General features: G+C 39.6%; 1 long non-coding RNA gene across 3 annotated transcripts in view; it reads right to left on the bottom strand.

The window, feature by feature from the left end:
• The window catches only part of LOC112914336 (uncharacterized), a 34309-nt gene extending 19191 nt beyond the window's left edge, over nt 1–15118 (bottom strand). For 2 of the 3 annotated variants that reach the window (XR_003233840.2, XR_003233841.2), the window contains exons 1-2: nt 14911–15080; nt 5275–5420 (exon numbers count right to left, since the gene is read on the bottom strand). This is a non-coding gene — a long non-coding RNA (uncharacterized lncRNA). Of the gene's footprint in view, nt 1–5274; nt 5421–14910 lie in introns of all 3 variants that reach the window. The other variant, XR_003233839.2, reaches the window with a different exon arrangement.
• Between the last annotated feature and the right edge of the window lie 12786 nt (nt 15119–27904).

Genomic DNA, 27904 nt, shown 5'->3' with positions numbered 1-27904 from the left:
TCCTCCTTTGGCCTCATTTCAACTTAAATATTTTTTAAACATTTATTTATTTATTTTAGAAGGGAGGGAGAGAGAGAGAAAGAGAGAAATGGAGCAGACACACAGAGGGAAAGGGCAGAGGAAGAGGGAGAGAGAGTCTTTTTTTAAATTTTTTTTCTAAATTTTTATTTATTTATGATAGTCACACACACACACACACACACACACACACACACACACACACAGAGAGAGAGAGAGAGAGAGAGAGAGGCAGAGGGAGAAGCAGGCTCCATGCACCAGGAGCCCAACGGGGGATTCGATCCAGGGTCTCCAGGATCATGCCCTGGGCCAAAGGCAGGTGCTAAACTGCTGCGCCACCCAGGGATCCCAAGGGAGAGAGAGTCTTAAGCAGACTCCACATTGAGCACAGAGCCCAACCTGGGGCTTGATCTTATGACCCTCACATCGGGACATGGAACCCAAAACCATGAAGTCAGACAATTGCTTGGGCTACCCAGATGCCCCTCATTTCAACTTGCATGAATAAGGGCTTAAGTTTTTTTCAATGGAGAATTCTTCTGAGAGCTTTTAGAAACCCAGCCCCAATGTTTGAGGAGAGTATGCTGTTTTATGAATGGTTCATAACATCAAAATAATAACAATGCAAAAGATAGTCATGGATATGAAAGAAAAAACACGATTCAGTATTGCCAGGTCAAATTCATTTACAAACATTTTGAAAAGGCAGCCTTTATTTAAAAGGAAAAAGTAGTTTGGGCTGAGCGGAGACATTCATCATAATAATTTACCAAAATCTGTTTTTGAGCTTCCCTGATGCACATTCCCATTTTCCTTCCCTCTGGCCTGCCTCCACTGTAGAGGCTGGAAATGCTGAGGGCTTACCCACCCAGCCTCACTTGCCACTAGGGATGCCCATATGGCAGATTTGGCTGAGGACCAGTATAGGAAGTTCAGGGTGGGGGTGGGGAGAGTTCTGAGAAGGCTTTTGTTTTTCTTGACTGAAAAAAAAAAAAAAAAAAAAAAAAAAAAAAAAAAAAAAAAGAAGCTGTTACACTCCCCTTTCTCTCTTCTTTTTCTGAATACAGATTGGATGCAGTGAGCTGTGACAGCCTTGTCATGGTCAAGAAAAGTCAAGTTTCCCCACGTCATGCCTCCAACAGAAATAAAATCATACAGAAATTCAGGTCCTGATACCATTGTGCTACCAAACCAAAGGCAGTAGCTGCCAACCTCTAGGCTTTTTAGATGAGAAGAAAAAGCCCGTATTCTCTTAAACATATTGTTGGTAAGTTTTTTGTTACTTAAAGGGAAAAACATTCCTAATGGATTCATAGTATCCTAATTTCCTTATGTCTTCATTGACCAACACTGGCCTGTTCATGGAATTTGTATCAATACTGAACAGTAATTATGAATAGTGAGCATTGTTTCAGTTTTGTCCTGTATTCTCAAGTCATGTTTTCAAGAATCACAGTATTTTCAATTAAAATTTCCCTGTGATAAGCTGTTCCATCTATCCAAAATTATCTTTAGTGTTTGATATTGGAAAAGATATTTCATGAAAGTCAGGGGGAAAACCTGTCTTTGTCAAGAGTTATCATAGCCTCATTTGTACTTGGAGCTGAACAATCTCAGTATAAATCCCATTTCATTCTGAAACGCTGATGCAAGGGGGAAGGCCCAAGCTCTATCCAGTTTATAGATGGAAAAATAGACTCAAATAGTAAAAGCTCTTATGTAAAATTTCACAGCAACTCAGACTTTGGGGAATAGAACTTTGCAATCTGTTAGGAACCCTTAAGCATTTCTTAATCTTTTAAGTTCTTAACAGGTCCTAGAAGTTCTAGACTTATTTTTCCTGGGTTTTTAAAATACCCTGCGATGTGGACAGGTAGGTTCTTACAGAAATGCACATATTTAATCTATTAAACATATCCTTTACCATATAGTTCTTCCTTCTTTTTCCTTCCTTCCTTCCTTCCTTCCCTCTCTCTCCTTCCTTCCATCTGTCTTCCTTCCTGTTCTTCTTTCTTTCTTGTTCTTTATAGATAGCAAACAGTGTGGTGTGGGACTGAAGTCCCACATATTCCTGAAGTAGGACTTAGGTATGGAAAATGATTTTAGGCAATACATGGACAAACATCTTTTATTTGAATACTTTGAATTTATTTTAATGTTTATTGAAATATAACTATCACACCAAACTTGTAATTTCACAGTTGTGTTATGCAGTCTCTCCTTTCAATATATTTGCAAAAACCTGATTTAAAGAAAATTCTGAAATAATACTAGTGAACTTTGATTAAGGACTTACTATAGTGCTTTAATGTATATTAATTCATTTGATCCTCAAAACAGCCCTATGAGGTAGGTGCTATCACCCCCATTTTAAGTACAAGGAAACATGTACTGGTCACATCTGTTGCCTAACATCACAAAGCTATTAAGAGGCAGCACCAGGATTGGAACTTAGGCACATTGACTTCAGGATTATGTTCTACCCATTAAACCACACTGCCTCTCAGGAAATAATAGAGTGCGTGGTACAGGATTTTCAAAGAAATCGTGAAGATGATATTTGAATGACTGAGGTTTAGGAAGTAGTCATGTGATGGAAAGGACATGGGCTTTGGAGTCAGGCAAATCTCAAATGCTGTATTGGTTATTGATCAGTTATTTGTTTCTGGACACATCACTAAACCTTTATTAAAATGATGGAGAGGGGGGATCCTTGGGTGGCTCAGTGGTTTAGCGCCTGCCTTCGGCCCAGGGCATGATCCTGGGGTCCCAGGATCAAGTCCCACGTCAGGCTCCCTGCACGGAGCCTGCTTCTCCCTCTGCCTGTGTTTCTGCCTCTCTCTCTCTCTCATGAATAAATAAATAAAATCTTCAAAAAAATAAAAAAATAAAATTATGGAGAAAATCTAAAGTGTTCCTCCTACAGTAAGTGTTAACACACATTAATTCCCTCTCCTCTCTGTGAATCTCAGTTCTCTCATTGGCAAAACATCACAATGAGTGAATATGGAGAGTATTAGAAAAAGTAACAGCAGGGCGCCTAGGAGGCTCAGTTGGTTAAGTGTCTGCCTTCAGCTCAGGTCATGATCCCAGGGTCCTGGGATGGGGCCTGTATCGGGCTCCCTTCTCCCTGGAAGGCTGCTTCTTCCTTTCCCTCTGCCTACCACTCCCCCTGCTTGTGTTCTTTCTCTCTCAAACAAATAAGTAAAATCTTAAAAAAAAAAAAAAAGAAAGAAAGAAAGAAAGGAAAGAAAGACAGAGAGAGAAAGAAAAGAAAGAAAGGAAGGAAGGAAGGAAGAAAGAAAGAAAGAAAGAAAGAGAAAGAAAGAAAGAAAATAACAGCTATCAATGCATGGCAGGTGTCTGTAAAAAATACAGGTCTTCTATTGGTGGCCATTCATAGTTGACACTGACATTTGTGATCCCAAGAACCAAAAGGAAAGATCCCGCTCTCCTGCTCCCCCCAGCGACCAACACAGGATCAGCCTGGTGAATTTTACTGATGTCAAACTCCCCATGGGTCGCATGGAGTGCAGGGTGACCAGAGCCAGGAGGAGAGTGCATTCCTTGATTGGAGCTAAGCTGATAGGAAAGGGGTTGTGTCTCCATCAGAAGAGAAGGGAGTGGGAGATGAAGACGATCTCTCAAGGTCCCTTCCAGTTCTGAGAGTCCATATGTGGGCAGGTTCACAAGTGGTTTGTTTGCTGTATGTTTCGTTAAGTGACGTTCCTGACCTGTAAGATGTAACTGTGGGCAGAGCCAGCTTTGGTTCAAAATGGGAAATGCCTATAGCAACAGTCTTGTGGTAAAATATTTCCAGATTTTACAGCTTTGAACCCATTATCCCATAAGGAATAATATAAATGGCTCCAGACTATTTACCCAAGTGATTACAATGGCATTTGGCAAAGATAGGGCCATTTTATTCCTCACAAATGATTAAACTCCTGTGACTAATACAAGGACAATTGCATTTTAAGGAAAAAGATTGATTTGCTCAGCATTTAAAAAATAGATGGCCTGATTTCGTGGCTGAAAACAAAGTTTCATGCATTTCAGTTGAAAGGGTTTTTAAAGCCCACCCCAGCCCCGTCCCTCATAAATGTGTGTGTGTGTGTGTGTGTGTGTTTTAAATACTATTTCATTTTCCTTTTCTTCTTTCATACTGTAGGGAAAAGCAGAGTCTGGGTCTGAAACTCTACATTCCAATCTCTGTTCTTCCATTTAAGACTTGGGTAATTCACAAAACTGTCTGGATCTGAGTTTCTTATCAACAAAGTGAGGGTAACAATACCTGCCCTGTCTGCCTGATGGGGTGAAGGTAGGTGTTATCGTGTAAGATAATATTTGTGAAAGTGTTTTTGAAAACTGTGAAAGGCCACAAAATGCAAGGTATTCTGTTATTCCCTGTCTTGGAACTAGATGCCAAGCAATTTCCCCTTTCAAGTTACATGGAGCTTTCCTATTGCCTCCCTAAAGCTTAACTCCAAAATGGTATAAGGATAGGGAGACTGTGAGGCTCAGCCTTGTCCAGTTCAAGCCTTGACGGCTCCAGAAGCACAGTAGTTTGCTCATTTTTGTTTTGTTTTGCAAACACAAAATGAAATCTCATCCATTGGGGGAAAGCTAGGGAAAATAGGGAAAAAATAAGAAGTAATTAAAAATATTAACACTATTTTATTATGTTTTTCCTATGAAAGCAGGAAGGTTTTTTTTTTTTAAAAGATTTTATTTATTCATGAGAGACACAGAGAGAGAGGCAGAGACATAGGCAGAGGGAGAAGCAGGGCTCCCGGACTCCATCCCAGGACCCTAGGATCACACCCTGAGCCAAAGGCAGATGCTCAACCACTGAGCCACCCAGGCGTCCCTGAAAGAAGTAATTTTAAGGCCTGCCACGTGGGCTCACTTAGATGTTAGGTGAGATACAAAGGAAGCTTTTGATGGACCTTTAGTTTAGTTTAGTTTAGTTTAGTTTTTAAATTTCATATAATTGAGAGAGAGAGTGTGCGCGCTCAGGAGAGAATATGAGCTGGGGTCGGGGGAGGAGCAGAAGGAGAGGGAGAAGCTCCCTGCTAAGCAGAGAGCCCAGCCACTGAGCTGGATCCCAGAACCCTGGGATCAAGACCTGACTGAGGGCAGATGCTTCGTCGACTGAGCCACCCAGGTGGCCCTAATGGACCTTTAGTTTAATACGTGCATGTGGGTGTGTGATGCTCCAAATGCATAAGGAAAAACTAGAAGAGGCACTCTTACCTGGGCTTTCACAGGCTTCTTAAGGAGTCTACAAATGTGTTGTCACAAGGTCCTTGAATTCAGATGTCAGGGCTTGTACTCATGTGCATGTGTGTAAACTTTCCATAGGGAGAATCCAGAGCTTTCATTCAGGCTTCAAATGGTCTCTGATATAAACAAATAAACAAACAAACAAACAAATAAAACCAACCAACCAACCAACCAACCAACCAACCAACCAACATACCTTATGAGCTGAGTCAGAGAACACAGCTAAGTCACAGAGAGACCAAAGTAAAGATTCGTAACACACTGATCATTATGTGGTGAGGTAAGAAAAGCCTTTCCAAAGAACTGATTGAGTCAGGCCCTATGGAAGACAGGTTTTTGCTGGGTCTGCTTCTATGGGTAGATAAGATTAACTGATTAGGTATAGGAAACCATTATGGTAAGAAATTCTAATATCTATACTTGGCTAGTTGCAAAAGCTTTAGAAAATTGCATTAGTCATAACTCCTAATTTAACTGTTGAATCTAGTAATCAGGCTTCAGTTTCAATACATTTTGAAACTTCTCTGAAGAAGATGCAAAGTTAAAACAAACTTATATAATGTGGGGTAAGCAGAAAAAAAAAAGGAGTAAATGTGGAGAAATCACATTAGTGGGATCTTTGACCAGATGATCCCCTTTCTTCCTTTTAGTCAGTTCATTGTGTAACTAGTTTTTCTTCTATCAATTCCATGTTCCCAACTGTTTCTTCAGCAAACATGTTTATTGAGTCCCTCTTCTGTAGAAGGTGCCATGCATAGAATTTAAAAGTTGTCTGTGATCATGTATTTATTATCTGGCTGGAGAATTAGGAGGCAAAGGGAGTGGTGGAAAGAGCTCAGGAGGCCCTCCCACCATGTGGGGTTTGGATCCCACCTGTGAAACTTTGTTCTTGGGAGACTCCAGGGACAAACTTAGCCTTAGACATCCCCCTACCCCCCAGCCCTGAACACAATGGGAATTTGGTTTCTTCATTCAACTGTTGAAAATATTTTATTCCATTTTTGGCTAGCCTAATTGGCAGTTAGTTTAAGTCTATTGAGTATGCAGATTCTAGAGTGGAAATGAATGCCTTGTTGTCAAATGAGTGGCACAGATGTTGCTGTCATTTTAGAGGCATTTGAAGCTATAATAATGACTGGAAGCCTCCAGAGGGGGGTGGTGTCAGCTGAGTGTTGAGTATAGGGCAGGACTGGCATGATAAGTAAGGTAATTTCATTTTCTAAAGTTGGTTAGTATTATCATTTTTGAAGTGTGTGTAAAGTGAATGCTCCACGGCTCATGTAAAGGTGGTCACTAGCTTAGCTCAAGTCAAATGATTACACATTCTAAATTGGTATTAATTAATTGAGGACGGGTTTTCCCCTTTCTCTTAAGAAAGACATTAACATAATGAAAATATTGCCAAGAGTGAATTATGCGTGCAAGAGATCAAGTCATTACTGTGTTTTAAGACAACTTTGTGGGGCTAACAATTTGTTGATAACAGTAAAACTGAATAGAATGTTATAGTTTACAAAGTACTCTTGAATAAAGTGTAAAATATTGGCATAAAGTATGTATGCAACAAGGCAAAGCATGACCTATATTACAGGGTCAGACGTTACTATTTATCTCTTTGTAGATAGGAAAAAAGTTACAGAGAAATTCAATGACCTGCCTGTGGGTTATTGATGAGTTAGATTCTTTCCTCAGTTTCCACGATACTGTGCTTTGTGGCTCCAATCTCTCTGGTTACTTGTCCTCTGTCTCCTTCACTTCATTTCCTTTTCAACTCCTTCCCTATCCTCCACCTTCCTTCCTTCTTCTTTTTGTTTTAGTTTAATTAATATTTTTAAAAGTTTGGGTTTTTTTTAGTAATCCCTACACCCAGCATGGGGCTCAAACTCATCACCCCAGGATCACGAGTCGCATGCTCTTCTGACTGAGCCAGCCAGGCATCCCCCTTCCTTCTTTTAATCTATGCTTTCACTTGATTGTGTGGTGGTTTTCACTCCATGAATGACTCCAAATCTCATCTCCACACACGTCACTATTTTCGTAAGCTCTCGAGCTCTGTTCTTAACTGCCTGCTGGACAACTTCCACCTGGAGATCCTACCAGCACTTCCAACTCAACACGTTAAACACAAACTCATTATCCTTTATGTCAAATCATCTCTTCTTCCTGACCCCCTTAACTTTCTTAGTAACATCACCACTTCCAAATCATCTAGGCACCAAAATAACACAAGCTCTCCTGTCATGCTTTACTTATGGTATTTCCAAAATCTTAACAGAACTTGAGAAGTAGGGCGATTTATTTTACTAGTCCTCATTTTCTGTATTCCTACCTGAAGACTGGTATCACACAGACCTGGCTGCCAATAACAGCTCCTCAATAGATTAGCTGTGGGGATCTTGAGTAGAGGACTTGATCTCCATTTTCCTAGTATGTAAAATGAGAATAAGAATATCCATTTGCTTAGGAGGAAAAACATCTTGAGGTAAGAAAGAAGTAAAGAGCCAAGGGAATTGGTAGTAGGGGGAAAGTAAGAGGAGAGTGTCCCTTTATGTTGTCTCTATCTCACTCAGAAGTGGTGTGCTTTTGGGGAGGAAAGCTATGAGGTGAGGCCAGAGGAAGGTAGTGAGAATATACACAGCTGCTCTGCAGGATGGAACACTGGGGATGACCCCAAGGGAAGGCTCAATGAGGTCAAAGAGGAGGACCAGAGTGCACAGGGAATGACAGATGAATTTCAAAGAGTGGGAAATTGAAGCCTGAGATTGCAGAAGTAGAAGAGTTCTGGGTGAAAAGTGGGTCCCAAGAGTGGGTGGCTGCTGTGGAATCAAGGAATTAAGGAATCAAGGATTCAGAACATGGCCTGTCAGGTGGGGGCATGTAACATGTGTAGAAGTAGTGTGTGCAAATCCTTTCCCCTACCGTTTGGCTGGCTAGCAGCAGATGCAATGGAACATAGCAAGGGAGTAAAGAAATGTGGCCATTTTATCATCGACAAACACCAGCTATTCTTCTAATTATGTGTGCTAAAAGCATCTTTCCCCACTAGGGGCTTACCTTTACACTCTCAGTGATGTTTTCTGCTAAAAAGATCTTCTTAATTTTAATGTTATTCAATTTATCAGTTTCCCCCTCCCCTTTTATACAGTTGTTATTTAAGTCATCTTTTCCCACGTCTAGATCACAAAGTCTCTCCTATGGTATTTTTTTAAAAAAGATTTTATTAAAAAAATAAAAAATAAAAAATAAAAATAAAAATAAGATTTTATATTTATTCATGAGAGACAGAAAGAGAGGCAGAGACACAGGCAGAGGAAGAAGCAGGCTCCCTGCAGGGAGCCTGATGTGGGACTCGATCCCAGGACCTTGGGGTCATGACCTGAGCCGAAGGCAGATGCTCAACTGCTGTGCCACCCGGGTGCCCACTCCTATGGTATTTTCAAAAGACTGTTTTACAATTCACATGTCGGTATACAGTTCTCCTGGAATTAATGTATGGATATGGTGTGAGGCTGGGGTTAAGTTTCACTTATTTTCTAATATGGCTAACGAATTGATCCTTTAAAAAAAAAGATTCTATTTATTTATTAGAGAGAGCTCAAGTGGGGCAAGGGGCAGAAGGAGGAGAGGGAGAAGCAGGCTCCCCACTGAGCAGAGAGCCCGACATGGGGCTTGATCCTAGGACCCCAGGATCATGACCTGAGCTGAAGGAACATACTTAACCAACTGAGCCACCCAGGCACCCTTAACCATTTATTGGAAATCAAACAGTCCATTGCTCTGCTCTGGTCACCTTTGTTATAGGTAAGTGTTCTTGTACATGTGGATCTGTTCCATCGCTCTGTCCTTTCACATTGGTCTATTCATTTATCCTTGCAGTGTGTACCACACTGTCTTAATTGCTAAAGCCTTATAAAAAGTCTTTATATCAGATATTGGATTCTAGGTCAGTGGTCATTTTCTTTAAGAATTTAAATATATGGGCAGCCCAGGTGGCTCAGCGGTTTAGTGCCACCTCGGTCCAGGTCATGATCCTAGAGACCCAGGATCGAGTCCTGCGTTGGGCTCCCTGCATGGAGCCTGCTTCTCCCTCTGCGTGTGTCTCTGCCTCTCTCTCTCTCTCTTTACGTCTCTCATGAATAAATAAAATCTTAAGAAAAAAAGAATTTAAATATATTATTCCTTTATCTTCTGGTTTTTGCTGTTTCATCTATTGTTCTACTTTTCTGAAGATAATCTCTCTTTCCTTTTCCTCTCATCTTCAAAAATTCCTCTTGCGGTATTCTTGTCTGTTAATCAAGTATAAAACGTATTGGTCTAGTTTTTTTTAAAACCTCTTTCTCTTATCCAGAAGAAAGAGGATCTTTGTTTCTCTCTTCAGTCCCTTGAGCATTAACCAATCAGTCTTTTGCTTGTAGAGAGCACTTAATGGTATGACTCAAAAGAATTATCCTCATCCTGGCTAAAAAGACTGCATTTGAGGGATTCTCAGAGACTTGGCTGAAAAACCTCCAGCTGCCTGGGTAACTGAGAAGAGTAGAAGCAGAATCTCAGTTTTTCGATCACTTCCCAAGGCAGCTTTATTTTGTTCAGGAAGAGAGGGAATGCACTGTGATTCTTAAAGAAACTTGGTGCTTTTTCGCTTCACGATTACAGGTTTGCAAGACATCCATCCCTTTGCTGCATGTATTTCCTTACAGGACAAAGATGAGTAGATGCAGTGACTGTCTCACTGAGATGGTGGAGGATTTTCCAAACTGGGGCATCCAAGTGATACAGACCACGTGAAGTTGCCCAGGGAGCTTTTTATTGCCTTCTTATATATCCGTTCCTATTTCTTGGTTTACTCAGCAAGGGCGTGAGCCCGACTTTTTGGTGCAGAGAGCTACAGCTGTTATGATAGCCCTCTGACAACTTAATAAGGGTTGAATACAAACTGAATGCCACTTTTCATAGACTTTTAGATTGACTCCTGGGCAAGAAAGGAAAGGTTTAACTTGGGTTCATAATATTGCTCCTGGATACTATAAATTTTTTTTTTCACCACTGCTATAGGACCTGCTTGAATTCTAGTTTATTCCAGCAAATAAGAGATAATCACTACATATTTTTTGAATAGATTAATGAATGAATCTTCCATTTCCCCATAATATCTTCCCAATAAACTTTATGTTGGCATATTATTTGGCAGGGGGATATACTTTTCTATTTTGATCATTTACTGGCAGGTATCTCATAACCTGAAAAGCCCTAACCCTAAACTGGATTTTTTTCATAGCAGGTGAATAAGACACACAAAAAAATTACATTCTCTAACAAAACCACATTTGTTAATAAGATGTTAGGATCAAGCATCTTTGCTTTTCATCATAAATTGATAGTCATCCTACCTCCAATGCAGTTGCCAGTCACATAAGAAGCAAAAATACAAATGAGTTACTACTTAGTAGCTTTTCACAATAAGACTTAAACAGGTCAGTCAGTTGCAAAGGAAAAAGGAGAGATTTGAAACAAAAGTTGGGAGTTCTCAGTTGTTGCCTCCTGCCCCTGCAAGTTATTAAAGATGAACGATAACAAGAGTAAAGCTACGATGCTGAGCATCAGCAAAATTGGGAAAATAAAACAACTGCTTCAGGAAGATTAGATGCAAGTTCATGAAAAGTACATAATCATTTAAAAAATAGCAAGCACACATTCCTTCCCCTTTGGCAGATGAAAACAACCAAGCTGTGGAGAGATGAAGTAATTTGCCTAAATTCTTCCAGCAAGTAACAAAGCTAAGATCTGAACCCAGGTGGTCTGGCTCCAGAGCCTTTGCTCTTGGCTGTGAAGCTACATTGCCTCTCAAAAGATGCCAGCAAGTATATCAAAGACTGTTTATCTTCAAATATTAGCTAAAGACACAGCTCTCACAGTTACTCTTTGAAAAAGAAAATTAGTACACTATCGTCATTGCAGAAAGAGTCTTTCTTATTATCTTTACTTGTAGAGAGTGGAAAGGATTCAAGAGATAATGCCAATAAACTACTTTTAGCTTTCTATAGCTTAAACACAGAGATAATTATTATCAATGCATGTTAGCAGCTATAGATGCACACAGAAAGGTGCATGTAATAAGTCCAATGAAAAACTGGTATCAGACACAGAGAAAATCAACCTCCTTCCCCCGCCAAAAAGCCCCATACAAAAGGCACAAGGTTCATGGGCACGTACCTTTTGCTACGTTATTGATTAGGCTACATTGTTTGATTTTTTTTTCCTGTCAAAGATCAGCTCGAATAATGGCTATGAAAAATCACCAGATGCAAAAGAAAAAAGATTTCTGTTAGTTTTATTCCAAAAAGACTACAAAAAGGCTCCAAATGATAGACCTAAATCCTGATTTTTAGTTTTCTTGATATTTCAGAACATAGACAATTTCCATTCAGCTTTAGGCTTTAATTAGTTCCTGGGCACATTCAATGTTTTTTTTCAACATTACATAATCGAATTCACTCATAAAATAATAAGGATGCAGATGCCATTAAAAATTACCCCCAAATAACAAACATTATACATAAGGCAGACATTTCCTTATATTAGAGTAAATGGATTTATTAGATGTGGTTATTGGTTACACCGTAAGAGAATTGATATCAATGTAAAATGTTATTTGGATACTTTTGATTTGCAAAGCAGCCAAGAATATTAGCCAAACATTTTGATTCAATGGCTAAGGGAAAATAAATCACTGATAGTGGTAAAGGATTGTAGGAGAATTGTATTAGGCAAATGAGCTTTTGACTTCCAAATTTCATGCTGACAATAATCTTGTTACGTTTCTTAAAACCTTTAGTTTATCCAGCGTTGCCTGGAACCTAAGGCAGGAAATTTTAAGAAGGCAATTTTCAATATATATTTATAAACATGACACTCACTAATAAATTTTAAGCTTGAAATATTTTTAAAGTGAAACATTCATTTGATTGCCAAACTAACAAAGTACTTATTCAGGGATTTAATTTCCTCTTGTAGAATCAATAATACACTTGGGTTTAATAAGAAGATTACAGGTTAAATATTATTTAACTTGTGCATGTTTATTTATTTTCTTGATGCCAATTTTTAGACCTTTGGCATGATAACTTGACATCAAACTAGCAGGAAGATGACATGACATTTGTGAGTTCAGTAGGTTTTTTCTGTGTGTATAAAATGGAATAGAAACAAACGGAAGGATATAAAATTCAGTATCTTCTTCCTAAACCTCCTAAAATCTTGTTTATTCTCTTGGGAATCTATCCCCTCCCATTTGAAATCTCATGTCATCTAGAAGAATTCACTGTGATATTCAAAGCTAAAAATATTTAATCCTTAGACTCCCTTCTGCCTTAGTTCAGGAATGGTCAGTTGTACTAAGCTTGGTGAAACCAAGGTATCAACATTTTCTCTCAGTGTAATTCTCTATTTCAGTGTTATTTATTCCTGAAGTATTAAATTTATATACATCACAAAATTGGATGTAACCCTTAAAAATTTTTTTTAGCACATTCTTTCATTTAATGGTTTTGAGTCGAGTGAGTAATGGGGCAGGACTTGGTTTTATTCTGAAAATGCTTTCATTGCAGTGAAATGACCTGCACATGATCATGATTGAACAGCTCAATATTTTAAACTGTGAGCAACTCACCAGCTTACCTGGTTGGTTACAGTGCAATGAAATATCTATATATCTTGATTTTTTTCCCTTTGATTTTCTTTGAAAAATGAATCTGAAGAGCTATTTGATAACTTGATAAAGAAAATAATCTTTCTGATCTGATTATAGTTTTGTGACTGTTAATGAAAACATATTTGTAACATGAAACCTTAGTGTATTAATTAATCCACTCACAAAGAGTTAAAGTTTTTCAAATTGTAAAAAAAAGGACTCTTTAATATCAAATGCTAACTTTTCAAACGTTTAGTAAATAAAATATTTTTATTTTATTGATGGCACTTAGCACCTTGTAATTCCTTAAGATACAGAGAAAAATTTCTGAAAAAAAATTGGCTTAGAAAAAATTTTGAAGAGTTTACTCTTTAATTGCTCACAGAAGGACTACAGAATTCTGAAGTCTCACCTGGGATTAAGACCTGTATGTGAGCTAAGATTGTGCTTTGTATTTTACAGGTTTGTCATGAGATTTTTCTGAGCAAAATCAGGATTTCCAAGGTTGACTGTTTTAGTCTAATAGAGTTCATTTCTGTCCAAAATTGATAAGTTCATGTTTATCAATGCATAGTATAAAAAAAGAAAACATTTGGATAAATCACTGATTAGCTTAATAATTTTTTGACATGGTTGAGTTTAATATGCAGCAATATAAAACCAGCGAAGTTTCTAGAATAAAGAAAACAGAAGAGGTGATTTCAAGATCAACATTAAAATCATCCAAGATCTTCTCAAATTTTAGATTTAGTAATGCTTCTCCCCCACCTCTATTTCAATTGTTTTCTAAGAAATTATTTTTCCAGAGGTTGGCTAACCTGTAATTTTGGAAGTTTACTTCTTAGTGTATTACTTTTACTAATATTTGTTAAATACTCGTTTTCACCTTCATCAGCTTGAAATATCTTCTGCATCTCACCCAGTTCATATTGTAAGAAATGTGTATATTATGCATACAGTTTGTCTCTGATTTCCTTAAGACTAAAGATATAATAGAGACCTGTAAGTTAATTTCTCTCATTACAGAAGACACTGATCATTCTTTCCTCTTTCCCTCTGAATTTATACCCATATTTTGCAATTTTCTGCTATCAAAGCTAATGTTACACACAAATCACATTGTGTCTAAAAGTTTAGTTTTGTAAGATTGTGAGTGATTGCTAGACCTCTCTGCTTCCTTGATTTATTGCCATTGATTGTATTCCTGGTGGCAGGACCTGATTTTGCCCATTTCATTTAATTTGGGGAGAGTCTGAGTTTTCTGGCATTGATTTAAACACTTTCTTCTCTTCCAGAAAAAGGACTGCCCCTCATGTAAGCATCAAACCTTAAAATTAGCTGTTGGTTTCATAAGATCTGTATTTTATATGTTCTTGGTATATTTGCGTATTTTTTTGCAGGACCAGGAACAATGAAAACAGGGAAGGTTGAGATATGAACACCATGTTCTTTCATCTCTAGACACTTTAGAAAGGAGAAAAATCCCCATAAATGCAATGAAGAGACTACTTGATATTTTAGTATGTAAATTTGTTGTAGTAGATTTAGTTAAAAACAAAATAAACACTTTTGGTTTGGAGAAGAGAAACCATGTATCTAGAGTTAGAAGGGGAATCCTACTGAAGCTACAAAGATGTTTTGAGTAAATTCTTTTCTGTTGCATATTATTTTGGCCTTGGTGGCCTGAGATACTCTTACCATTGCTTGAGAAAGTAGCCTATTGAGTATTTTAACTGAAAATAAGCATCTTAAAATTTTTTTTCATCTTTAAAATTTTAAGGGAGTTCGGATTCATATAAAATACTGCAACCAATCTTAAAAAATTATATTGGTTGCAAGTGATGGCTATGAAGGAAAAAACTGATAGTTTTATTGTTATTGTTATTACTATATACATTTATTCTGGCTTTGTTACTCACCCTGCGGCCCAGAGAAAGTTTCCATAGGTCCTCTTGAATTGGATGAGTTTTTACAAATCCTCTGTACTTGGATAAGTTCACAACCACAGCAAAAAAAGTCTGTAAATGCTGAGTATGCCTGTTGAGAAAAATTCTGTGCTTTTCTCTGCAGGACTGCAACAGATTCTAGTGAGTTTTAGAAGTTATAAGCAGAAATTAATTCTGAACCTTCATCTCCGTCCTGGTAGCGCCCCCTTATGTTCAGGATCTGGAATATACAACAAATGCCTAAATTTGGTTGAGTGAGAAGCCAAAACCAGTGGCTTCAGTCTGGGACTGTCAGTGACAGAAATGGCTTTAACTTGCTGTGTCTCACTGGCTGACCCCTGAAGACCCAGTGCCAGTAATCTCTTGTTTTCTTTCCAGCCTCCCCAAATCTGTTATATTTTTTTTTGGAAGGCATTTCGTAGACTACTTTACACTGAAATATAATATGCGGAGATTTATTATACTGCTCCCTTGGGGAGATTTGCATTTTAATTGCAGGCAGTGCTGTAAAAAATGGGGTTTGTGAAGTGTGGGATTTCAGGGATCGCTGAATGAGTACAGAAGGGCCAAGATTAGGAGGAGGTGAGTGAGGCCAAATGAGTCAAGTAGAGGGTCCAATTCCATCTGTGTTTAAAATGTCGTTAAGTTGCTCATCATGGTTTTTTTTTTTTTTTTTGCATTGATTTCTATTTCTTTTTCTATTGGAGATATGATTTATCTTGATTACTAAGTTTTTGGCTTTGGCTCTGCATTCCCCACCACCTGCCCCTGCCTGCCCCCAGTGTACTTGCCTCACCCTTGCCCTGAACCATTCGTAGGAGGTGGTCTTTGTTTTGAACCTACCATTTCTAGAATTCTAGATATCACACTACCAAGTTGCCACCCACTCCACCTTCCCATTGAACTCGATGACCATGGTGAACAAGCAGTTTCCCTGTGTCTATCAGCAGCACAGTGTAAGCAAATGGAACCGAAAACTTGCCACCAATCCACTGATGTTGGAAGGGTTTAATGGGTTCATGCAACAAGGGTGGAAGAGGTCCTTGGGTTCAAAGGATCATAAAATAATAAAGTTGTATGACATTCTTTGTGCTACTCTAATAAAAAAATAAAGAACCTGCCGTATGCGATGTTATCTAAGGTCTTGGAATGATCTTTTGCTTTTGTGCAGACAAGTTTTCAGTAGTCATTATTCTTAACATTTCAAACCCTTGACTTTTTCTGATAGGATAAAATAGATGTAGTCAGATTGGAGAAGAGCATAATGTTTAATAATAGCTTCCTTGAGAGCACCATGGAGGGCTTCCTGGGGGTGCCCAAGCTCAGCACTCCCATGTCTGAAATGTGGCCAGATTTCAGCCTTCAGAGGTCAGCATCTGAAACTTCTGGAATAGGGAAGAATAGTTGAGCCATGTTCCACAGCCTGTAGGAACCAGAGGTGGTTCTGTTTGAGTTGAATGCATAATGTGTTTTGGAGGAGTTCGTTTTTTCCATAGGTCAAAATTTCCTGGCTTTAACAAAATAAGGAAGCCAGAAAGCTTTTAACTGCAGCTGGGCAAGAAGACAGGGCTAGAGAGAGAATGATTCTGATCAAAAGCAAGAGTTTAAATTCACGTAGGTCTTTGCTTTTACACCTGAAAATAGATCTCCACCTAATTTAGACTTTCATTTCAGTATGACTGGGGCATCATCTTCATTGTGTTCATCAGGAACTAAAATCTCGAGGGTCAGGTTCTAATAAATTCATTTGAGAGCTGCCTTGAACTCATTGTGGGAGAAATCTGGCTATAAATAATAAACCAGTCTTGTAGTCGACACAGGCTTAATTAAAACAACGTTGGCAACCAGGCGTGTTCCTGATTTTCTATTTCCACAGGAGTCAGAGAAAAGGAGTCGTGTAACATCATATTAGGAAATGACTTCCTGTTGTTTTTAGAAAAGCATTACAACATATTAGATACTAGATGATAATAGATATTGCTTTTCTTGATATCATTTCCATGGGAAACACTTGTGTGTTTCCAAGGGCTCTTTTGGGATACATATGGTTTAAATATGGGTTTAATTAATTTTTACTTTCTAAGCTTGAATAATCTATCTTGTAATTGGATAGGAACTCAGCTAAAAAAAAAAAAAACCCTCTGTACTTTATTTAACAAGACTTTCAAATTAGTGTTTTAAAGTTGAGAAAACAATTTGGGTTAAAGGGTTATTAGCTGCCACACAAAGAATCTCATAAATAACCTTGTGTGATCGGAGTGTATCATTAAGATTGTATCAGTTAAGCATCTCTATCAGGTACCACCCCCTCGGAAAAGCAAAGTGAGACTCCTAGAGTTAACATGCATAATAAAAAACTTTCATGTGGTCAGTTGCAAGTGTCCAGAAAGTCACAAAAGTAATTCTACAAAAGTCCCCATTTGTCTTACTTTTCTATGATTAAACTTTCCTTTATTCAACACTGATCCTTACAATGAATAGATAATATGTATGAATTGAATTTATCTTCCTCAATACATTTAAATGCTAATATCATAATAACAATGTTGTATTCCCTTTATTGCCTACCCCTCCTGACCTCCTCCTCTTTTTTGGCTGATGTTCAAGTAAGCAGATTCTTGTGATTTAGCCTTGGAAACTGGCCACCATTTTAAATACTATTACCATGGGAAAATGAAGAAACTTTGCAAAGTAATATCTGCATTAAAGAGTTCTATTTGTTATAGAGGATCATGGACCCCATGATAGTTAAGGTTTCTTACTGAGGTATCAAAATGAGCTCAGTGTAAGACCACTTTAACCCAGGGGTGAAAATTTCCCAATACTTCCATATTGGAGTGGTGGTAATGTTAATGAATTCAATTTGTTGATATTGCATAACAAAGCGTGTCAATATTCGAAATATCTGTGTAACTCAATCAATGTTTTCCACATGATCAATGATATTATAAAATCAGGCACAAGTCAAAGACTCATGTAAAGTATGAGACATTGATTTTTAACGTTATAGAGTAAAAACTCATTGGTAAGTTTTCAGATTCTATGTTGCAACTAACTTTAAATAAATGATCATTTCTTGTGTTTTTGTGTAGTATCAGAGAAGCATATCCAGGGGGACCTGGCTGACTCTGTCTGTAGAGTGTGCGACTCTTGATCTTGGGGTTAGTGAGCACAAGCCCCACGCTGGGCATAGAGATTACTTAAAAAAAAATGCTATCCATGATGATCTGAAATGTCTATCAAAATACTCCTTTTCCCAACTACATCTGTGAGGCCAGATTTTCTCCACGGACTTCATACTTCAGCCAGAACAACACATTGAATGCAGACATAGCTTGGAGAATCCAGCTGTTCTCTATCAAGCCAGATACTTGCAAAACTGTAAAACAACACCACTCTTACTTTTTCGTTGTCATTTGGAAAACATGGTTATTGTTAATAAAAATATGGTTTTTACTTATCACGTATTGAGTGTGTTATCTCTCAATGTATTAATAATATTTAAAAATATCTTAAATTTTAATTTCTAATATGGTAACAATTGAAAGCTATAACCCACATAAGCTCTTTGGCAACTTCGATCATTCTTAATAGTGTCAAGAGAGCGCTGAAATCAAAAACATTTGAGAACCTCTGTACTAAAGCATCCAGTGTGGTAGCCACTTCCTGATAAACGGATATGGTTAGCATGATTTTGTACGCATATGGAAGTAGGGTGAATTTCTGTAAAATGTCAAGATGAGCAGGATCCCTGCCGAATGTATTATGACAAGGAGCAGGAGAATTGTCTTTACCGTAAGGCAGGACAGTGTGTTTGCCCTTTCTATGTAAGGGCAAACTGCTTTCCATCCTTGCTCCAGATTGCTGTCGATAAGAAGCATTCGCCCAACTAGTAGGCACATATTAAGTGACAAAGTCTACTCATTGCTTCTGTTCAGATACAGCTTTAACATGGCCACTGAGGTTTGGGCTCTCACCTGGTTAAGAGTATGGCAGCTCGCTGTTACCTGCCACTATCCATCTCATGGTTACAGACGTCAGATAGATGAATGAAGGTGGGTATGCTGAGGCTCCAAGCTCTGGCATCCTCCAGGTTTTCGATGGTGGTGATAATCTCTGACGCCCTGAAGAAGCTGATCTTACTTCTGATTTACTGTCCTTCAGTTTCAGAGGCTTTCACTTTGTTCTTCCTCCCACAATGGCCCTTGCTCTATAAATAGGGGAACAAGTGGAAGGTTTCATGGTTTCTCAGTCCATGGTTTCACTGGACCCTCTATGAGATAGACTTGGGCCATTTATTGTTTAAATTATAACCATTTATTGTTTTCTTGGATGTCAAAATCTCCTTTTGACCTGAAGATCTTTGAATGAAAAGATGTGTTGTCCCACTGCCTCCCTCCACACCTGTCCCAAATTCAACAGTGATACACGGAGAGGATAATGACAATAAACACTCTCATTCAAAAAGGGGAGTCACATAGCAGCCACTGAAATCCCCCCTGGGAAGATGTTTGCAGATCCTCTTGGAATGAGGAGTATTTCTTTATTAGGCCCCGCTTCTGCTATTTGGGGTGGCTTCCCCAGGGAACACTGTCCTGTATGTCTCTTAGCTCTGCCCTCTGAGATATAGTTTTTTTTCTATCCTACTCACCACTTCTAAAGAGGGCAGTGGAAAATATGTCATTTAAGCAGTTTTTTTCAACCTGATTTAAGAATGTTAAGTCCCAGAGACCCTTTTGTGTTTTGAGCAACCTCATTCACTTTTAGTTCAGGCTGGTGGCACTTGACCCAATGCGACTCCCTTAAAAATACTGTAGCCTTCTTATGAATGTGATTCCAAGATCACTCCAGTCAATAAAAGCCATATTCATAATTATTTTTGCGATGTGCCTCTGGATACTTATTTATTGTTATTTAGGGATTAGGCTTCTTTGGGACAATATCCTTAACATTCGTACAAGTCATTTTGTCTGGGGAAGAGGGGCTACGAGGCATTGTCTTAACTCTTCTCTTTTTTTGAAGATTTTATTTATTTGTTCATGAGGGATACACACGGAGAGGCAGAGACACAGGCAGAGGGAAAGGCAAGCTCCCTGCGGAGAGCCCGAAGCAGAACTCGATCCCAGGACCCCGAGATCACAACCTGCGCTAAAGGTAGACACTCAACAACTAAGCCACCCAGGTGCCCCGAGAAACCTGTTTTATTTTGCAACTCAGCAAGTTCTGACATCTCCACAGTCCCTGAACATTATCCTTGCAACCAGGCCAGTTTTTCTTTAGCTCATCTCTTTCTTGCCATACTGTATCATAAGCACCTAGGAGCGGCCAGCTGACACTGTGAGCACTTGGCCCTGGAAATCATCTTGCTCAAATGCAGACAGTTTTTCCCAAATTGCTGCAAGTGACAGTTTTACCCACTGTTTTTCTACCACACAACCTGGATTTCCATTTTCCCAGGCTGTTCATGGTGGTTTCCTACTGCTTTTTCTATGTTCTTCCTGTTTTCCAGTCTTCAATGCCAATGTCACATATTGTTGGTTTTTGCGATGACAGCTCTACCCTTTTGTGACCAGTTTCTGAATTGGTTATCTCTTGCCACACCGGTGCTGCACGATAAGCAACCATTGAACCCCAATGACACACTTCAGTGAACATTTATTTTTGCTTCCAGCTCTGAGGGTCTGCTGGTTCTGTTGCTCAGAGTCGGGTTCAGCAGGGCTCAAAAATCTAAGGTCAGCTGTGAGTCAGGCAGGTGACTTTATTAGGAGATTTTTGAGGGCAAGTGTAATATTTTGATTTCTAAGAAGAAATATAGATTTGATCTTTGTCTTCCATTCTGACACAGAGCTTTAAAAACCCTTGGAATTCTCTAAGCCACGAGAGGCAGGTGTTTTTTGCTATACTAGTGAGGTGACTTTTGGATCTCACCTAAGCTTGGGGGTTGGTTGCCAGGGAAACCAACTGCATGATTAGAAGGTTGAAAGGGTTCAGGCCCACTCCCCTGATCTGGGGAGGGAGAGAGGCTGGAGATTAACTTCAATGACCTAAAGGCAGTGATTTAATCAACTGTGCCTATGTGATGAAGCCTCCACAAAACCCAAAAGGACTGGATGGGAGAGCTTCCTGGTTGGTGAACACATGGAGGTGTGGGGAGACTGGCAAATTCTGAGGGCGTGGAAGCTCTGTGCCCTTTCACTATGCATCTCTTCCATCTGGCTGTTCCTGAGTTACAGCCTTTTATCATAAACCTGTAACCCACTGAGTAAAATGTTTCTCTGAGTTCGGTGAGCTGCTTTTATTCTAGTAGATTTATTGAGCCCAAGGAGAGAGTCATTGGAACCTCCTGTCAGAAGCACAGGGAACAACCCGAGCTTGTGATGGGTGTGTAAAGTGGAGGGGGCCAATCCTGTAGGACTGATCCACTAATCTGTGGGATCCGACATCATCTCTAGATCGATAGTGTCAGGACTGAGTTAAGTTGTAGGACGCAGCTGATGCCTGGTGGTGGTGATGAACTACTTCCCCATAGCACTGAAATTGGTGATTAGAATTATCATTGGATCAGAATCTTATCAAGAAGCATCCCTTATTTATCCTTGTGTGTACTCCTTCCTCCAACATTGTGTCTACACAAAAAGTGAAAGTGCATCTCGGAATATATTTATTAACTTTTCTCCTATGTTGTTCAGAATTCTTATCCTCACTGATTGGCCTGGGGCTTCTTCCTGTTTAGGGGAGAAGGAATATTTGACTTCTGATATCAAAATGAGATATCTCAATTCTTTTGTATCTCTTTTAAAATGATGAATGGCCAGGCTCTCAGAGTTACTGTATAGTAAAAGGAAAGGACACCAGCCAGCATGGCCATTGGTCTTGCTTTGCTATGATACTGGTGACATCAAAGGTCAGAGGATTATGATAGGAGGGAAGGAAAGAGAGTGAGGAGGTGAGGAGAGTGGTTAGATGGGTGGGTTTTTATTTGCCCTCAGAGTGGTAGATAGATTGAAGAGAATACCAGTGACCTAGGGGTGCTGTCCTCACTGTCTGAGAGAGGAAAGTGTCTCATGGGCTGCTCCAGCATCAACCTTGAAAGGCCCTATAAGCTTAGGATCACTGTATTGAGAGGCAGAGGAACATCCTTGGCCTTAACTTTTCTGAGCTTCCCATGGTCTACAGAGGTCAAGGATAGGACCAAATGGTGTGGAGGGGGTGCTGGCGATTTGGCTAGAATGAGTTAGTGTGATGGGTGCAAGGTGGCTCTTGTAGTACCTGCAAGACAGGTGGTCCAGGCTGGAGCTGAGTGGATGTAACATCTGGCCTTCTAGGAGATCAGTTGTGCTAGGAAGGCATGGAGATGAGACAGAATCATGAAAGGAAGATGGTCCTGGCTTCCCGGGAGCAGGTCCTGACTCTGTGGACCAAGACGTTGACTGTGAGTTTACTAGTTCCAAACTGACATTGTGCCCAGTAGGGCTCCTGGCACCTGCACAGAAGATAGATTCCTTGGAGGCCAGAGGAAGTAAAGGACATCATGCCTTAGGACCCTGATCCTCCCCTTCTGTCACAAGGCTCTCTGGGCCACACCTCTTCATGAGGCTGCCTTGGAGAAGAAAGGGGGATGATGGTGTGAAAGACCAAACAATCTAAGACAATGGACAATTTTTCCTGGAGAGACCAACATTTACTTAAAGGAGATGTCTTTAAGACATTATTCCCATTAACCAGGGGAAGTAGAATAAGAAGGGAAGCAATATTGAAATAAATATAATACTGAGGCTAATATTTATTGAATACTTATTATGCATGAGGCATGTGCTAAATTTAAATTAGGATATTAAAGCAGAGAGGTTTAGAAATTTCCCCCAGGTTGCACAGTTCTTACCAAACCAGAATTCAAAACTAGGCCATTTGAAACCAGAGTCTGTGTTTTTTTTTTTTTTTAAAGATTTTATTTATTTATTCATGACAGAGAGAGAGAAAGAGAAAGAGAGAGAGACACACACACAGGCAGAGGGAGAAGCAGGCTCCATGCAGGGAACTTGACGTGGGACTCGATCCCGGGTCTCCAGGATCACACCCCGGGCTGAAGGCGGCGCTAAACCTCTGAGCCAACTGGGCTGCCCAAGAATCTGTGTTTTCTCCTTTGCAAATTCAAACTGTAGATGAGATAAAGTTGCAATTCCATTTCACAAACGGTAATAAGTACTTTCTGGATAAATAAATGTTATGGTAAATCAGATTAATAGAGATTACACTTGCCCGATTGACATGTGGACTTGGGTTTGAATCCCATTATTTTGAGAACCGCTAAAGAAGTAGTTCTTGTTTGACCACAAAGTTTAAGTAGGGAACCACCAATCAGAAAGGTAGGCAACTTACTCATCTATTTCCTGAGCCACGAAGAATTGGGACAACACTTTGATGAACTCTGTTGAGGACTCAACAGAGGATTCAGCACTTCTGTTGAGAAGTGTTACTTTTGAGATTTTGATATCACTTCAACCCAAGATGGGCAATAGACCACGTCGCTGGAAATAAAGGGCCTAAGAAGAGAAAGTAGAGGGTGCATGAGGTGAGTTTAGCTGCTGATACAGGCTTCCAAAGCTTGGGGCGGGGGATGAGTAGCTGAGGCAAGAGGTCTAGTCCCAGGATGGCACAGCCTAGCCATCTGGATGTATGAAGAAGCAAAAACTGAATACTTTAGGTCAAAATTACATGTGCTCCTTTCAATGTAAACATATTTTTTAAAGGAAATGTACCTTTATATTTTCACATGTCACTCTGTGCCTCCCACAAGCTTTCCACCATGAAGGAATCCAAGCTTTCCAAAGATTCGCTAGTCAGGAAATATGTCACATGCGTTTCCAGGTTTGCTCACTGAATCCTCACAACATCTCTGAAAAATGAGGCATCATTAACTCCTCATTTAACACATTAGAAAGTAAGGCTCAGTGAGATTACCCTTCTCAAAAAAAAAAAAAAAAACCAGCTGGAGTTAGAATTCAGCTCTAGGTTGGTTTGATGCCAAAGTCAATGTGTTTTCTGCCCTCCACCTATCTTGAGCTCCTCTTCTCCATCAGTCAAGTGGTTTCCGATTCTTCCACTTGGCAGTCTTGGACTTGCTGATGCTACTGCAACTCAACCATACATACCTCCTCCTCTACAATATGGACCCAGGATTCTAAAAATCCTAGGGCAGGATTATGTATAATATGTGTGAGCCACTGCAAAACATGATTTACTCGGCACTTTTATCTGTTGATCAAACAAAATGGAAGGTGAACCTAAGTCCTTTCTTTTTTTTTTTTAAAAATTTTTATTTATTTATGATAGTCACAGAGAGACAGAGAGAGAGGCAGAGACATAGGCAGAGGGAGAAGCAGGCTCCATGCACCGGGAGCCCAACGTGGGATTCGATCCCGGGTCTCCAGGATTGCGCCCTGGGCCAAAGGCAGGCGCCAAACCGCTGCACCACCCAGGGATCCCAAGTCCTTTCTTTTAATTGTAGATATAGACTCGGTTATTTAATCTTTCTCTGCACATTGACTATCACCTGTCCAGAAAATGCTGTGCTGAGCACTGGAGGTGCTGGTGGGGTGTGTGGGCGTTACAAGGGTGTGTGTGTCCTAGGTCCTACCATCTGGGATATTACTATGATCTTTGTGGAGAGTGAATTCCTCTTTCTTGCCACACACACACACACACACACACACACACATGACTTAGACTGTGATTATGTGTAACTAAATTACCCTCACAACCAAGGTTTGCCAAAGCAAATACTGAGAGTAATAGCAGACAAACCTGGTAACCTTAGGTGTGAGACCCCAGTGTGATAACAGCCCCATAAAAGCTGCTGAATTGGAGTGACCCAGGATTGAGAGTCTGGCCGTCCGTTTAGTCAGCTTAAAGGTGTTTCCTGAAAGCAATTCTCTGAGGAAGGAGGAGGTAGCCTAGGATACTCAGGTAGAAGGGACAGATCAATAAGGGGAATTCTTGTGCTTTTCCTATTGTTTGATGACTCTCAAATATTTTCAAGAGCAGCCTATAAACAGCCTCAAACACAAGAACCTGTGTCATAGCTGGGCCTATCCGAAGAGGGTCATTTTAAGTGTCCAAGCTTTCTCTCCTGTTTGTTGGCAATTGGAGGGACACAGTCTACACACCAGCCTTTGTTTCTTGACACAACTCATGGTTTCTGGGGCTTGTTCCTCTTGAGACACTCATCAGCAGAGGGAAGCTCAGGATCGCCCAGAGGCTTCCTGTGGGCAGGCAGGAGGGAATGTCTGGCCCTGTAGGGTAGAAGGCCTTTTCTGCTCATGGGGTGACTTCCGAGGTTACCAGAAACAAGGGGAAGAATATTCTGGTTTATTTTTGCTGAATGGGAGCATACAAATATTGGCTACTTTGTTGGATTTACTGATAGTAGCTTGTGTTAGTTCATTTCTTGATTGAATTGTGGAAATTCCGAGCAAACACATGAACAAGCAGACACATCCCTCTTCCTTCAACAAAAGGGACAGAAGTGAGTCTACGTTTTACTATGTGGAGGCATTGACGTCAGCACTGAGCACACTGCTGATTTACGGTGGACATTGCAGACCAAGTGGCAGACGGCACAGTGTTAGGTTTTTGTCACATTAAAGGTGTGGTTGGGACCCACTCTCCCAGAACATGTACTCTAAGCTTTCTGCCTTGGTTTCCTACACTGTCATCACCATCCTGGAAAGAAGATGAATTTCTCCGAACCCTCTATAATCCTAGTCGTCAGATCCCATCTATCCAGGGATATCTCTGAGCACTCACTGTCCTGCATGTGGATTCTTACCCATAGATTAAAACTCAAAATCTAGCATTTAAAAATAATAGAAAATTGACGTACCTGGATGACTGGTTGAGCATCTACCTTTGGCTCAGGTCATGATCCTGGGGTCCTGGGATTGAGTCCTGCATCAGGCTCCCCACGGGGAGCCTGCTCCTCCCTCTGCATATGTCTCTGCTTCTCTGTGTCTCTCAGGAATAAATAAACAAAATCTTTTAAAAAAATGATAGAAAATGGAGGATGTAGATTTATTTTTTTCTACAAAAATTGCCACCACAGGAAAAAAAACATATATTGCTGAAGATTCGTTCTAAATTCAATTTATACTTTGCTTAAAGAACCAAATTCTGCATTGGCTTAAAAATTTAATAAAGTATCATGACAGAGAAACTCAAACATTTACTTATTATTATTATTATTTTGCATGGAGAGCCAAACACAGGGCCTGAACTCACAACCCTGAGATCAGACCTGAGCTGAAAACAAGAGCTGGATGCTTAACCAACTGAGTCACCCAGGCACCCTTCTATTGCATTTATATTTAAGAAGACTACCAAAAGACTTATTTTAGGAAGTTTTTTTATTGTTCCAATGATTTGAACTTAAAACATCAAAATTCATGTAAATATATATTCCCCTTTGATTCTCAGAGAAACTTAAAGTATCTAATTTTCAAACATGTACAGAGTTGTAATATAAGAGTTCTTGAGTGGAGTGTGATATAGAGTCCAGTGTGTCTTCTCAAAATTATGAATAGGAATGATTATGTCTTGAACCCAACTTCCATTTATTTAACTTTATTCCCATTGCTCCTTTCTTCCACATTCTCCTCATCCCTTAATATTCATTGCTTCCCACCCCACCAACACCCTAAAAGAATATAATTTAAAAATTAACATTGCATTATTTATCAGTATGAACATTTTGGGTCTGCCTCTGAAAGTTAGAAAAAAAAAGCATTGCCTCTAAATAAAAAGTGTAAAAAATGAAGTTGATCAAAGGTATGAGGATGAACTCCGTGTAAGCTGAATATTTAAGCCTTCGTTTTTTTAATTGGAGGCATTAAGTTTACTTTGCTTTATTAAGACTTGGATAATCTGGGCATTTGAAGTCCTTTACAAATGAAGGAGTCACATACAGAATCTGGCTAGGACTCCAGATTTAAATTATGTTGCTATTCACCATAGGAACTTGAGTGCAGGGGAAAAAAAAAACAACAAAGGAAAAAAGAAAGAAAATACAATTTGGGATTGGAGTCAGAAACTCTGACTGAAGTGAGCACTGTTCAATGACAGTGACAGCAAGTGCAAACATTGGTTGCCATCTACCGGATGTCGATGGCTTTCCTTCTCTCTCAGGGACTGGCTGGCTGTGTGACTGGGAAAGCCTCATAAAAGCCTTTGTGAAACCCAGTTGTAAGTGATTTAAATAATACTGTGTACCCATCTCATCTCATAAGGATGTTATGACTCAAATGAGATAATAGGTAACGTGAACGTAAGAGCTAAAATGTATGGAGCGCTGATTATGTATCAGGCCTCGTTCTAACCACTTCGCATGTGTTCATGCGTTGGTTGTTGTCAACTCTCCTACAAGGTGGGAAGTCATCTTTTATAGACAAGGAAACCAAGGCAAAGGAACTTTAAGCATCTTGCCCAAGGTTGTATAGCTAGCAAGGATTTGCACGAAATGACACAGTAAGATGATCTGTGTGTGTTTGTGTGTGGTAGTATTTCAACAGAAAATCCTCAAGTTAAATCTCATTCATTTGGGGAATATAAAAAATAGTGAAAGGGAATGAAGGGGAAAGGAGAAAAAATGAGTGGGACATATCAGAAAGGGAGACAGAACACGAGAGACTCCTAACTCTGGGAAATGAACTAAGGGTGGTAGAAAGGGAGGTGGGCAGGGAGTTGGGGTGACTGGGTGATGGGCACTGAGGGGGGCACTTGATGGGATGAGCACTGGGTGTTATTCTATATGTTGGCAAATTGAACACCAATAAAAAATAAATTTATAAAAAAAATTAAAAAAAATAGATTGGGAAGTCTAGTGATTCCTTGGATCTTCATTCAGGAGCTCACCCTGAATTTGCTTGTTGTCTGATGGTACGGAAGGAGCAGCTCTTGGGATTGGGAAGTTCCA

This window comes from Vulpes vulpes, chromosome 5 (genome assembly GCF_048418805.1).
Source record: "Vulpes vulpes isolate BD-2025 chromosome 5, VulVul3, whole genome shotgun sequence".
NCBI lineage: Eukaryota > Metazoa > Chordata > Mammalia > Carnivora > Canidae > Vulpes > Vulpes vulpes.
The sequence above is the reverse complement of the archived record's forward strand: the minus strand, read 5'-3'. Positions and strand labels throughout refer to the sequence as shown.